Below are 15,229 nucleotides of genomic sequence, written 5' to 3'. Positions count from 1 at the left end.
CCATGTTTGTGAGTGAAATATTAAGCACTAGGCATTTCTTAGGATTAATCATAAGGCCGGATAGGGCTGCAAATCCATCAAGAACTGGTATTAAGTTAGGACCAGAGACCTGTGGTGATGATAGAAAAAGTAATAAATCGTCTGCAAATATACATAATTTTTGTGTAATACCTCCTACTTCATTGCCAGTTATAGTTTGGTTTGTTCTGATGTATTGGGCCATGGGTTCGAGTATAAGGGCAAATAATAAGGGAGATAATGGGCAACCCTGTCGGGTACCTCTTTCGATATTAAAGGCTTCAGATTTGTATCCAGCATATTTTATATAGGCTTTGGGTTTATTATATAATGCTTTGATCCATGTTAAAAAGTGGGGTCCAAAACCCCATTTTTGTAATGAATATTGCATATATTGCCAGGATACTGTGTCAAATGCCCTCTTAATATCGAGAGATAGAAAACATAAAGGGATTTTCCGTTTTTTAGCAATATGTGCCAATAACACTGCCCTGCGTATATTATCGCCTGCCTGTCTATTTGGTATGAAGCCTACTTGATCTCTATGTATTAATTTTCCTATAATGCTATTAAGGCGTTTTGCTATTATTTTTGCTAATAATTTAATATCGAGGTTTAACAGAGAGATAGGCCGATAATTCACACAGGAAGTATCATCAGAAAGGGGTTTTGGGATCATACAAACAATTGCCATTAGTGTTTCTTGCCGAAAAGAATGTCCATCTAGAAGTTTGTTAAAAGTTTCAGTGAGAATGGGAGAGAGTATTTCTGAGAATGTTTTATAGTATAAAGCCGAGTAGCCATCTGGGCCTGGTCTTTTGTTAAGTTTTAGGTCTTTTATGGCGTTAGCAACTTCATCTATAGTTATAGGCTCATCCAAACTGCTTTTTTGATTCTGAGATAACTCAGGTAAGGTTATTTTTGAGAAGAAGGATTCAGCTTCTGTAGGATTAAATTCATTGTTTGTCTTGTATAAAGTTGCGAGATGTGAGTGAAATTTATGGACTATTTTAACTGGATTACAAGTGTAAACATTTTTTGATAATTTCAAACGTATTGGTTTGAAAGATTTGTTAGTTGAATTTAATGCCCGAGCCAAATATGTACCTGGTTTGTTTGTATTCATGTAGAAATTGTGTTTGGAGCGTTTGAGGGATTTATCAACTGACTCAGTGAGAAATAGATCGTATTCCAATCTAGATTTTTCCAGATGAGATTTTGTACTCTGAGATGGATTATCTTGAAATGATATGTAGGCTGCATTAAAATTGAGTTCTAGTTTTTTTGCTAGATTTTTGCGTTCCCGTTTAAATAGTGCCATTTGTCTTTGTATTGTACCACGCAAGACAGGCTTATGAGCTTCCCACAGTGTTATTGGGGAGATGTCTGTTGTATTATTAATTGATATGTATTCCTTTAAAGCTTGTTCAATGGCCATCTGATGTAGTGGGTGTTTGAGCATTATGTCCGGTAAGTACCACGTTGGGTCATGCGCTTTTGGTATGGCTGAGGCTATAGTAGTGTATACTGCATTATGGTCAGACCACGGAATCGGAATTATATCTGATGCAATAATTTCTGGTATCATTCCTATTGTTAGAAAAATATGATCTATTCTGGTGAAGGTTTGATGAGGGTGCGAGAAATAAGTGAATTTCTTTTTCATTGGGTTACTTTCTCTCCACGAATCTACCAGATTGTATTTGGAAAGAAGTTGAGAAAAAGGTAATCTAAAGGGTTATTTTGGATGGTGTAAAAGGTGATTTATCTAGAAATGGGAGGAGGACCTGGTTCGAATCCCCACACATTATCACTGTTCCTATTTTGTGTGTATTAATCACTTGTAATATATGTGAGAGGAATGGTGTAGGTTGTTTGTTAGGAGCGTAGTAGGAAATCACCGTGATTGCTGTATCCATTATATAACCCATGAGTATCAGGTATCTACCTTCTGGATCTTTAATTTCTGATGATAAGGTGAATGGTGTGGATCGGTGAAATGCAATTAGAGTTCCCCTTTGCTTGGTACAGGCAGAAGCCGTGTAAATTTGTTGATAAAAAGGAGAAATATATTTTGGAGTAGAATCTTTGGTGAAGTGTGTTTCTTGGAGGCATACAATGTGAGCCTTCTTGTTATGGAAAGTACGGAAGGCTTTGGTCCTTTTTTGAGGGACATTTATTCCCTGAACATTCAGGGAAAGTATATTCAGTGGTGCCATGGCAATAGATCAAATAGTTTTGACTTACTTTTTGTTATGCAGAGCTGACTGCGCAGATCAACCTGTGTGGACTGAAGAGATGAATAGATAGAAAAGAAACCAGTGAATTCTGGAGTAAAAAGTAAACAAAAAACATATGAGATTAGATGATACATTGTATAAATTATTTTTTGCAAGTAATCACAATTTACCCGTGAAAGAGAATAAATATCTCTCTCAGGGGAATAAGTGCCTTCGTCACACTCCCACATAATATGGTTGGGAGAATGAGGAGGGCTAATGGGGGTACACGGATCTTCCGCTTACAGGAGAGAAGTGCTATGTCAAAAGACATCAAAATGATGTTTCATTAATTGGAGTGCAGAATATAGTTTTTGTTGAAATGATTTATTCCAGGGTGGTTGTATATGGTTAGTCTTGCCCTAGGCTAAATAATTCAGTTAGAAAGGTACTGTTAATAACTTTGGTATTGATGAAGATAGTTTGAATTATTTTGGGATTTTAACCCTTTTAGAGTAAACAATTACATATTTTATTCATATGTAACTGTTTAGATATGTTAACTCATAAAATTGAGGTTGTATTGCTTCAGATTAGAATAAACAAAAACATAATTCTAGGAACTAGTTAGGTAATAATATATTTGTTTTAAGAAAAGAAAGAAAAAGCTTCCATTACTTCTGGATTATTGAACATATTTGTTCTAAAAAGTAATAAATCTATTGTTATTACCTGATAATATATAACTGAACAAGAATTTCCTTATTTCACTTATATATTCTAAGGCTATATGAATCAGAAGTAATAAGAAATATAACTGGAATGTAACATGATCCCACACAGTGTGGGACTATCAGAATGCAGTTACATTCAGTTATAAATGTAGGTTTTTATAGAGAACCATCTCTTAGTATAATAAATGAAGAGATATCAGGAATTAGGATGTCAGTCAATTGAATCTTCTTGGTCCATGGATAATGTGGCATAACGGCCTCTTTTGTGAGAATGATGATTCCCATTTTGTTCTGAAATTTTCTGGGTGCTGCCTGAAGGTGAAGATGATGCCATTCTTCTGCGTGTGGGAGTGTTGCTGCTTGTGGGTTCTGTCAGATTTAATTTTAAAAGGGTTTGTTGTAGTTCATCTGCTGATCTGCTTCTGTAAATTGTACCTTGGTAGTTAAATCTGACTGAAAAGGGGAAGCCCCATTGATACATAATGTTGTGGCGTTGCAGTTCCATTAGTTGGGGTTTCATGGATCGTCTTTTAGTAATAGTAAGTTGGGATAGGTCAGCAAAAATTTGATAATTGTGTCCTTGAAAATTAAGTTCCTTTTTTTCTCTTGCAGCAATTAGTATTTGTTCTTTCGTTCTGTAATAATGAAATTTTGTGATTATATCACGTGGGGGTCCATCTTTCTTTTTGGCTGTGAGGGCTCTGTGTACTCTGTCCAGTTCTAAACGTTCAATAGAGATATCTGGCTTTAGTTCTTGTAATAGAGCAGTAATAGTAGATTGCAGGTCTGTCACAGTTTCAGGTATTCCCCTTATGCGCAAGTTTGAACGTCTGGCTCTATTTTCGTAATCTTCGAGCTTAGTTTGAAGTATTAAATTCTCTTTTTTTAATTGTTCCAATTCTGTTATATTTTCTTGGGTTGTAATTTCAATTTCATCCAATTTTATTTCTAGGGCTGCGGTGTGGTTTCCCAGCTCCCTTATTTCTTTGGTTAGGCTTTTTGTTATTTGGTCTGAGGTTTGTTTTAAAGCCTTATGAAGCATCTTTTCAAATTGTAATAATATTACTGGGGATACTGAGGAGGCTTGTGGAGAAGTTTGTGAGAGGATTTGTTCTGTATCTGGCCCAAATGGAGAGTCTTGCTGTGACATTTTCTGTCTGTGAGAGCGCCCTGATGCTGTATATTGTGAGGTGACTGGAGCTGCTTCAGCTGCAGTGAGTGCCTGTGAGCTCTTTGTGAGGTGATTTTTATTTCTGCCACGGTTTCCTCCCAGTACCATATTTCCTGCCCAAACTTTCACAGTTTGTTCCCTGGGGCAAAAAGGTTCAAATGGATACCTTTTGAGCCTGCAGGCTCCGCTTTGTCCTTCTCTTCTCTCCTCAGCGGTGTGGAGCTCTAACAATGCATGTCTGCTCCGCTAGGCTCCGCCTCCTGCCCCCGCTATACTGTTTTCCAAACTGATTTCTTTTGCTCACTCTTTGACTATTAAAGATAAAGAAGGGAGATACATTCTAGTCAAAGGCAAACCTTTACACCATCATATCCTATTATGCACCCAACCAAAGCCAGGCTAAATTCTTTTCTTCACTGCTCACATCCCTCTCCCCCCACTTTGAGGGCAGGGTAATCATGGGTGGTGACTCCAACATCACTTTCGATCAGTTGCTGGATAGATCAGCCCAGGGGATTCCCCACCTCAAAAAATTACCCAAACAAAGTCTCCGAATCGCCAGACTCCTCCACTCACTAGGTCTTATTGACACCTGGAGGGAACTAAACCCATCTGCAAAAGAATATACACACTAATCAGCCCCACATAAAACCTATGCTAGAATTGATCACATATTTTTACCCACCTCTGAAATACACACAGCCTTCCATGCCTGCATACAAGACGTTCCATGGTCTGATCACTCCTTAGTGACACTGAAACTTTCAAACTCTATGTCTCCCCCAGGAACACGCCAGTGGCGCCTGAATGAATCCTCTCCAATCCAGTGCATTGCATTATGTTGGAAAAGGACATACTTCCTGATAAACGACACCGCTGATATCTCCCCAAGCACTCTTTGGAGTGCCCACAAGGCAGTAATAAGAGGGAAGATCATTCAACTTTCCTCCAGACTAAAACGTGAACGACAATCGGAAGTCCTAAAATTAGAAAGAGAATTCAAAGAACTTAGCTCGTCTCACAAACGGAATCCCACCCACACTACTCTTTCCAATCTAGAATCCACCAGGTTAGCTCTCAACCTAGCCCTCACCTCCAACACAGAAAAACATCTTCAATGGATCAGCAGTAGTCACTACATGCGGGCAAACAAGTTTGGTCCACAATTAGCGGCTAAACTAACCCCTAAACAAAGGATTTTTGCCCTTCCCAAAGTCAAATTGGGTTCTCTGACCCAAAACCCTAAAAGGATCCTGGAGGCCTTTCAGTCTTTTTATTACAACCTATACTCTGATGACAGCCCTGACACCCACAACAACCTTGACTCCTTCTTGGAGAATATCCCTCTCCCGAAACTCTCAGACTCCCACTGCTCCATCTTGGATTCACCATTTCAGCAATCCGAGATCTGAGTGGTCATTAAAGATCTTAAAAAAGACTCTGCCCCAGGCCCTGACAGTTTTTCAAACCACTATTACAAAACCTTCACAGACGTGCTCTCTCTGTATCTGGTCCATTTCTTCAACTCTTTAAGCAAAGCCTCCTCCCTTGATCCAGCAGCCAACCTAGCTTACATATCCATCATTCCCAAACCAGGCAAAGACCCCAGCGAAGTTAGCAACTATAGACCAATTTCGTTAATCAACAACGATTTAAAAATTATGACGAAGATTTTGTCGAACAGACTGGTATCGTTTATAGGTTCATATATCCATAAGGATCAGGTGGGATTCATCCCAGGAAGGCAGGGACCGGATCAGATACAGAGAGCAGTAAACACAATTTCCCTTATGAAATCAGGATGGGATGGTGGTCCCCCCCAGGAAGGCTTCCTTCTATCCATAGATCTACAAAAAGCATTTGATACAGTTGCCTGGCCCTACCTCTTTACAATACTCCAGAAATGGGGCTTTGGCCCCGACTTCATTAAAATACCAGAAGCCCTCTATTTCCAACCCAAGGCACAGGTCAGATTACAGGGACATCTCTCAGAACAGTTCCCCATTCAGAAAGGCACGAGGCAGGGATGCCCCCTCTCCCCTCTTCTCTTCGCGGTGGCCATAGAAACCTTGGCCATCGCGATAAGACTGCACCCAGATATTCACGGGGTCTGCTGCGGCCAATCGACGCACAAATGTGCATTATTCGCGGATGACGTTCTCCTCTTTATTACATTCCCTTTTATCTCTACTCCTAACATATCCCAACTACTCCATGATTTCGGGCACACTTCACGCCTAAAAGTAAACATATCAAAATCGGTTGCCCTTAACATGTCAACTCCTCAAGACATGGTGGACAGACTGACGGACCACTTCCCATTTTCCTGGAGCCCCACCTCTATTCCCTATTTAGGCATTAATCTCACATCTAGAATCGACCAATTTTACAAATATAATTACCCCCCATGTTTAAAAAAATTACAGAAGATCTAATCCAATGGTCCCTATACAAACTGCCCTGGTTAGGCAGAGTAAATGTGGTCAAGAAGACTCTCCTGCCCAGAATACTGTATCTATTCTGCTTCCTTCCTATCCCACCAATCAAATCACACATCAAAAACTTACCATCTGCTATCATCCATTTTAGGCGGGACTACCCAACCTATGGTGGTACTATCAAGCAGCCCAGCTTAGCCAGTTCTCGATAATCTACCTTAAAGGGCCAAAGCCCGACTGGGTGGGCATGGAACAAGAGGCTGTCCCTAGCTATACATTAGACTTCCTGCTCTGGAACCTACCCAAAAAACACCCCCCTATTCTTGCCCCTACTTTATCCCACTCAATGCCACTTTGCGATTCTTTACACAAACTGAGACCCTTAACCTCTACCTGGCAACCACTCGCCCATATCTTCCACAACCCCAGGTTCTCCCCAGGACTAGATATTAGGGCTTACAAATGGTGGATAGACAAAGGTATATATAGAAACGGACACTTTTATAACTCAAACGGACCACTCACATTACCCTACTGTATCTCAAAACTTGAGATGCCCCCCTCTGAAAAATTTAGATTCTACCAATTGTCACACTTCCTTAACCAGATATGGAAGAGCAGCGAAAACCCACTATCGGTAACTCCCTACGAGCATTGGTGTTCCTCAGCCATGGACATGAGAGGAGGCATCTCCCTAATCTACTCAGCACTAGCTGAGCCGCTGGAGAAAGCGACCTACATGTTGAGCTGGGAGCATGACCTGGATCTTAAATGGGACCTAGACTTCTAGCATTCTAATTTCGCTCGATTATTCAAAGGTATCCTAAATATTTCCCTGATTGAAGCTAGCCTCAAGGTGATATCCCGCTGGTATTTGGTACCTACCTGTCTTGCCAAATACTACCCCCAAACTTCTCCATTATGCTTCAGAGGATGCGGCCTCATGGGCACTATCCTACATGTTCTCTGGGAGTGCCCTAGAACCAGAATGTTCTGGAATAAGATTTTCACTCTATTTCACAAAATCACTGGAATTGCAATTAAGCAGGACCCGACTATTGCTTTACTTAACTGCCCAAACCCTAAAACCCCTAAACCTACTCAGATTCTGATTCGTTTCATCCTCCTGGGAGCCAAAATAACTATTGCCCGGGCCTGGAAATCTCCGACAGTTTCTTTTCATTTAACTAAACAAAATTTAATTGATAATGTCGCAGGAAAGGATCTCTAATATCATCCTAGACACAACGGACAAATTCAAACTCATCTGGGAGCCCTGAGCTTCTCATATAGGAATCTCCCTGTGAGCCTGGTTTGAAACCCAAATTTCATGGTTTTAGATTGTCACCTGGGACATATCTGAGAACATTCTTACCACAACTCTAGAACGCAGCCAAAAGCCTTATACTCAGATATTGGCAGGATAGAAGGTGCCCAACACTGCAGGAATGGTATGATAAAACAAATGAAATTCAAAGTCTCGAATACCTGAGCTACAGTGAGGGATTGGGAATGGATGAGTATGAAGAAAAATGGAGGGATTGGTTAGAGTTCAGTGATCAATTAGGTTTGCTGAGGCAATGGGAATCTAAAATAAAACCGTAGTCTGGCCCCTTAAATAGTTTGAGACTTGGACGAAGTAAAAGGAGTGGAGAAAAGAACTGACTAGAACTAGTAGGTTTTAAGGAGTGGGGTAGAAGGGTAGGGTAGGGAGGGGTGATATTTGGGGGGGGGGGGGTGGGGGGTGGCTTTAGGGATGGACATAGGGGAGTATAGATATTCTATGTATTAGTTTTCTCTTTTTTTTCTCGATTGTCCCTAGTCAAGAGAGGTTCCATTAAAGGAATTGGTCGTATGCGTAGGGGACATTTATATTCGCAAATAAGAACAAGAAAAAAAAAATGAAACCCAAAGGCTATCTCTCTTCCCAAATTGGAACTCACGATCTCTCTCTCGATAGCCTTCCGTGCACACTCTCCTTCCCAACCCCCTGTCACCCTTTTAGTAACTCTCTTCTATTCTTTCCTTCTCTCCTTTCTTCTTTCCTCTCAATGCTAACCTACACCGGCTTTCGGTGCAGGCACAAACCCCTATAAGCACCTGATTAGTTATTTTTCAGAAGAGGTCACCTCTATCCTTTTTTTTTCCACCCCATACAAATACCTCTTGTTCCAGGGAGGGGTAATTTTTCTGACTCCCCCCGAGTTTATAATTTAGCTCGTTGGCTTAAAGGTAAAACAGCTAGTCCAGATCTTTGTTTTACAAGTGCCTAGTCCCCTGTCCATAACTATATGTATGTCATTGAAACACGATACATTCTTCATATTCATTATAGGTGGCCGGACCTGGCTACCTCACGTACAGCATGATCCCAGTTGGGGTGTGGGAGGTGAAAGGTACGGAGACCTTGTGACATTCCACCAAAATAGAATGTAAGGCACAAATGTTTGTTCTGATAATAGCTGTATGTTATATACAAAATTGCCTTTTTCTTCCTATGTTATTCATGGACTTTATGGTTGGTCCACTTTTGTACTACTTCAATATTACAATAAAAATAATAAAAAAAAAAAAATTAAAAATAAAATTAAAAATGTATGTAGTTTGTCGCCGCTGCACATTTCTGCACAATTTTAAAGCATGTTGTGTTTGGTATCCATGTACTCGGCAAAAGATCATCTTTTTTATTACATCAAACATAGTGTGTTTTAGTGCATTACATTTTTAAAAAGTGTGTTTTTTCCAAAAAAATGCGTTTGAAAAATTGCTGCGCAAATAATGTGTGAAAAAAAAAATAAATAAACACCCACCATTTTAATCCGTAAGTCCTTTGCTTTAAAATAATATATAATGTTCGGGGGTTCAAAGTAATTTTCTTGCAAAAAAAAAATATTTTTTCATGTAAACAAAAAGTGTCAGAAAGGGCTTTGTCTTCAAGTGGTTAGAAGAGTGGGTGATGTGTGACATAAGCTTCTAAATGTTGTGCATAAAATGCCAGGACAGTTTAACCCCCCCCAAATGACCCCATTTTGTAAAGTAGATACCCCAAGCTATTTTCTGAGAGGCATGTCGAGTCCATGGAATATTTTATATTTTGACACAAGTTGCGGAAAAAAGACAATTTTTTTTTTTTTTTTGCACAAAGTTGTCACTAAATGAGATATTGCTCAAACATGCCATGGGCATATGTGAAATTACACCCTAAAATACATTCTGTTGCTTCTCTTGAGTACAGGGATACCACATGTGTGAGACTTTTCGGGAGCCTAGCCGCGCACGGGACCCCGAAAACCAATCACCGCCTTCAGGCTTTCTAAGGGTGTAAATTTTTGATTTCACTCCTCACTGCCTATCACAGTTTCGGAGGCCATGGAATGCCGAGAGGGCACAACCCCCCCCCCCCAAATGACCCCATTTTGGAAAGTAGACACCCCAAGCTATTTGCTGAGAGGTATGGTGAGTATTTTGCAGATTTCGCTTTTTGTCACAAAGTTTTGAAATTTGAAAAAAGAAAAAAAATACATTTTTCTTTTCTTTCTTCATTTTCAAAAACAAATGAGAGCTGCAAAATACTCACCATGCCTCTCAGCAAATAGCTTGGGGTGTCTACTTCCAAAAATGGGGTCATTTGGGAGGGAGGTTGTGCCATCTTGGCATTTTATGGCCTTCGAAACTGTGATAGGTAGTGAGGAGAGAAATCAAAAATGTACGCCCTTAGAAATCCTGAAGGAGGTGCTTGGTTTTTGGGGTCCTGGACATGGCTAGGCTCCCAAAAAGTCCCACACATGTGGTATCCTCGTACTCAGGAGAAGCAGCAAAATGTATTTTGGGGTGCAATTCCACATATAACCATGGCATATGTGAGCAATATATCATTTAGTGACAACTTTTTGTAAAATTTTTTTTTGTCATTATTCAATCACTTGGGACAAAAAAAAATATTCAATGGGCTCAACATGCCTCTTAGCAATTTCCTTAGGGTGTCTACTTTCCAAAATGGGGTCATTTGGGGAGGTTTTGTACTGCCCTGCCATTTTAGCACCTCAAGAAATGAGATAGGCAGTCATAAACTAAAAGCTGCGTAAATTCCAGAAAATGTACTCTAGTTTGTAGACGCTATAACTTTTGCGCAAACCAATAAATATATGCTTATTGACATTTTTTTTTACCAAAGACATGTGGCTGAATACATTTTGGCCTAAATGTATGACTAAAAATATCTTTTTTTTTTTCAAAATTTTCTGTCTTTTTTTATTTATGTTGCAAAAAATAAAAATCGTAGAGGCAATCAAATACCATCAAAAGAAAGCTCTATTTGTGGGAAGAAACGGACACAAATTTTGTTTGGGTACAACATTGCATGACCGCGCAATTACCAGTTAAAGCAGTGCAGTGCCAAATTGTAAAAAGTCCTCTGGTCTTTGGCCAGCCAAATGGTCCAGGGCTGAAGTGGTTAAAGCATATCTATGGTAAACATGTAAATCATATATTCATTTCCACATTGTAGTTTAATTATTTCTAGGCTACTCTTATTAAATGAAGTTCATAAACTTACTTTTTGAAGTTTGCTGCACATTTTCTTCCTTGAATCCTGTGATGCGTATTCACTATGTATAATTTTCAGGATTCGCATTGGAAGTGATTTGTAGTCAATCAGATTAAGCAAATATATTTAGTGCGTTAGTGATACTCAAATGTGCAGTTTGAGAAGCTCCAGCATATGGTTTGTGAGCATAGAAAACTGTGTTTTAAGTTTTCTCTAGGTTTGGTAGTTATGGATCAGGGTCTGGAGTCTGAAGCTTCCAAAGAGTCTTGGGTGGCACAGAACCTGCCAAATACATTGAACATGGGGTGCAACTTTGTATGCTACACTGTAAAAAAAATGATTAGAAAGCTTTTAGGTATAGGCAACTAACTTAAGGAAGAACTCCAGTCCCTTGTATAGCTGGCCCTAGCCCCATCTCCAGTGCAGCCATCTTTGAAAATCCAGCATATGCATAGATGTATGAAAGGGTTATGCCTGGTCTTTGGGACCCAGCAGAGACCTGCAGCACATATGTGCAGAATACCTGAGATTTAGGACCTCCATACCTGTGGCATCTTCACATATGCTGGAGTAAAGCCTGTTAAGCTTAAGCTGGCTGGTTGTCATGCACAGCTACTCCAGTTTTCATAAATGTCTCTTGTATGTTAAATATATAAATGCTAAAGTCGATATTTACCTCTGCTTAAATGTTCCAATGTCACTTGCCCACTATGGCATTGTCTGACTGGCTGCGGCCATCTTGACTGGGCTGCACAAGATGGCATCATCCATGTGTATGTACAGGAGTTCAGTCATCCTTGCACACACACTGATAAAAATTATTTGGTTGGCTTGTAATTTTAACATACAGTTTTAATAATTTTCAACAAATAAATAAATGTTAATTAATTTACTTTGATATTTTAAGTACCTTACTTAATTTTCATTAGTTCTTAAAACACACATTTTAGAACTTCCGGTTCTGGCGTCACATGAGGAGGTGAATAGCTCCAGCTCCCGCACCGCTCCTTACATACCCGGCATACAAACCCAGCCACTGCTTTGGGGAGCCCCCCCTCTATTCCTGCTTAATTGTGGGCACTGATGGATCGCTTTGTGGAGCGATCTAATGCACGGGCGGTATCCTCCACGATACCCCCTGTGGGAGAAACAGCGGCCGACACAGCCAAGATGGCAGCCACCCCAGGCACACCAAAACTGCTGCAGACGCAGCCACAGCCTCCTTCAGCCTCAGAAATGACAGGTATGGATCCTGCCTCCCCCGCTGGCATTGCACAGGCTGTAGTGACACTGCTGGGACCCACATTAGCAGCCACTGTGGATGCAGCAGTTCACAGAGGACTGGAGCAGCTCCACATAGAAATTCAGGCTCAGGCACAGCAAATCCCTTGAGGATGAATACACAGCTTCATCTGCCGCGCTTGCACGCATCACCGCCAACAGGGACATATGGGATAAACTCGACGATCTGGAAAATCGTTTTGAGAAGGAACAATTTGCGCATAATCTGCTTACCAGAATTGGTGTCCGCTTCCCAGCTCAGGAATGTTTGCGCAAAAACCATCCCAGAGCAACTGGGCCTCCGCATACCCTGCACTATTGAACGTGCACACCGCATGGGTCAATATTCAGAAAACCGGACCAAACCACGTCATGTTATAGTTAAATACTTAAACTATGTTGACAAGAATGCCATACTGCAAAAATTCCGCCGCTCGCATTCATTAATTGTGGATGGCGCAAAATTGCTGCTCTTCGCAGATTATTCCATGGAGGTGATGAAACAACGTAAAGCATTTTCGCCGATCTGCTCAACTCTACATAACAACCAAATGCGGTTCTCCTTAGCATATCCAGCTATCCTCCACATCCAAACGCATGAAGGAGAACACCTCACCTTCAACACACCTGATGAGGCGTAAAATTACCTAACCACACGGAGCACCGAGATGGAACACAGGACCACTGCAGAGGGCCCACCATCAACATCACCGTCTTCTTCAACTGCACCTCCTAAACATCCACGAAGCCCGACCAAACCTCCATATAAACGCAGCCGCTTCACCAACCAGGAGGACCCCTCTGGGAATCGCTGAAGGACTTCAGAACCCCACTTTCATCACTTGTGCTTGCACAGATGGGTAATATTACCTCCCCCCCTTATCTCTCTTTTCACTTTTTTGTTATAGTTACTTTTACTGTTCTTTCAAATCGTCATGACTGAACTTTTTGACGCAGTATATGTATCAGCCTGTTGCTTAACATTCTTTATTTTATTTTCTGCAGCCTTCCACCCCAGTCGCCAATAAGGCCTCATGCTCTCTGTTTAGAAGTTCACTCTAGGGACTCATGTAATAATCGCAATCATTGCATCTGCGTAGTTTAGACCTATGAGATGAGCCTTCATTTTCCTGAGCCTATCACAGTGTCTAAATTTGAGTTGCTCCTTCCCTGACATTCTCCCCTCTGACCACCCTTCCTTGTTATCCTCTACCCATCTCCCTCCATCCCCCTTCCCTTTTTCCCCTTCTTTTCCTCCCTCCCTCCACCCCCCATAGCTTACATCCTGCCCCTACGTGAGGAGCTAATGACCGGCGGGGGCTTTGATAGGTAGTTGAACCTCATGTGGAAAAAAGTGAAGTCCACTATGTTCATTTTGCTTTTCCTTAACCGAAATTCAGCTTTGTTAATGTTTATTTTCTATTGTTGTTTAGATGATTTGAAATTCATGTTTGCTAGTACCTATGTTTTCAGGAGATCTACAGCACTTTGATGACTCCCAAATGGTAGATACTCTACTTACAGAGGGGCTCCATTGCAAGCCTCTAACCCAAAACATTGTTTATTTCCAGTCATGTCACAATCTACCGACGGGAGTCACCTAAAGTTTGTTTCGTGGAATGTTAAGGGGCTTCGCTCCCCAAATAAACGCATGTCAATCCTTAGGCACTTGCGGCGTCTCCGGGCAGATGTGGCTCTGCTTCAGGAGACACACCTGTCCGCAGACAATTTAACACGCCTCCGAAAAATGTGGGTGGGATCTGTACATGGCTCTCCGGCAGTAGGCCGAAAAGCGGGATTTCCTATCCTATTACACAAAAACTTATGTCACACTGTCAGAGATGTTAGTGTAGACGCGGAAGGCCGGAAAATAACCCTACATTTGACCCTAGGCGACAAAGCTGTTGCAGTCACCAACATTTATGCTCCTAACTCGCCTGACGCCTCCTTCTTTCAAGATCTGGTCCAATGGGTGCTAACTGCCCCTGAGATGCTACACCTAGTAGGTGGAGACTTTAATTCTGTTATGTCCATGCTGGCAGATCGCACATACCACTCGTTGCATAGACCGCGTACCTATACCCCTCCTGTACTGAACGCTGCTCTCCTAGCGCAATCCATCGCTTCCATGCAATTCGTCGATGTTTGGTGTTTAATGCACCCTACGGATCGAGAATATACCTTTTTTTCACCCCCACATAACACTTTTTCTCGCATAGATTACTTTTTTGCCTCCCCTGCTCTAATCTCCACAATCAGTGCCACAGACATACATGACGCCAGAATATCAGACCACAGCCCTATTGCTGTACACATAACTCAAGCTAAACTCTCATCTCCCTCTCCTACCTGGCGCTTCCCTTCGTACCTGGCGGATAGTGAAGATTTCCGTCACACGCTATGCGAAGCCTGGGAGGAATACATCTCCACCAACTGAGCTCACATTTCTGACCCGAACCTTTTTTGGGAAGCCGGCAAAGCCTTTTTGCGGGGTAAAATCATCTCTTATACCGCCCAATTTAAAAAACGGACCAGACAACAATACCAACAGTCCAGCGAAGCTTTACGCTTGGCCCCTGAGCGGCTAACACTAAACCGTACCTTAGATAACATACAAGAATGGAGACAGGCTAAACGTACTTTTGATCTTTGGGCAGAACAACATGAAGCCGCCAAAATATCATACTCTACATTTTCACAAGTTTGGTAACAAGACGGGGAAGGCTGCTGGCTAAATTATGTTCAGGACCTAGACATCCCACTCACATCTCTACCCTGAGAAATGCGGCCGGCTCTCTGGTTACCTTGCCTGCTGAAATTAG

Source organism: Aquarana catesbeiana, linkage group LG01 (genome assembly GCF_042186555.1).
Source record: "Aquarana catesbeiana isolate 2022-GZ linkage group LG01, ASM4218655v1, whole genome shotgun sequence".
Lineage (NCBI taxonomy): Eukaryota > Metazoa > Chordata > Amphibia > Anura > Ranidae > Aquarana > Aquarana catesbeiana.
This window is presented reverse-complemented; position numbering follows the sequence as displayed.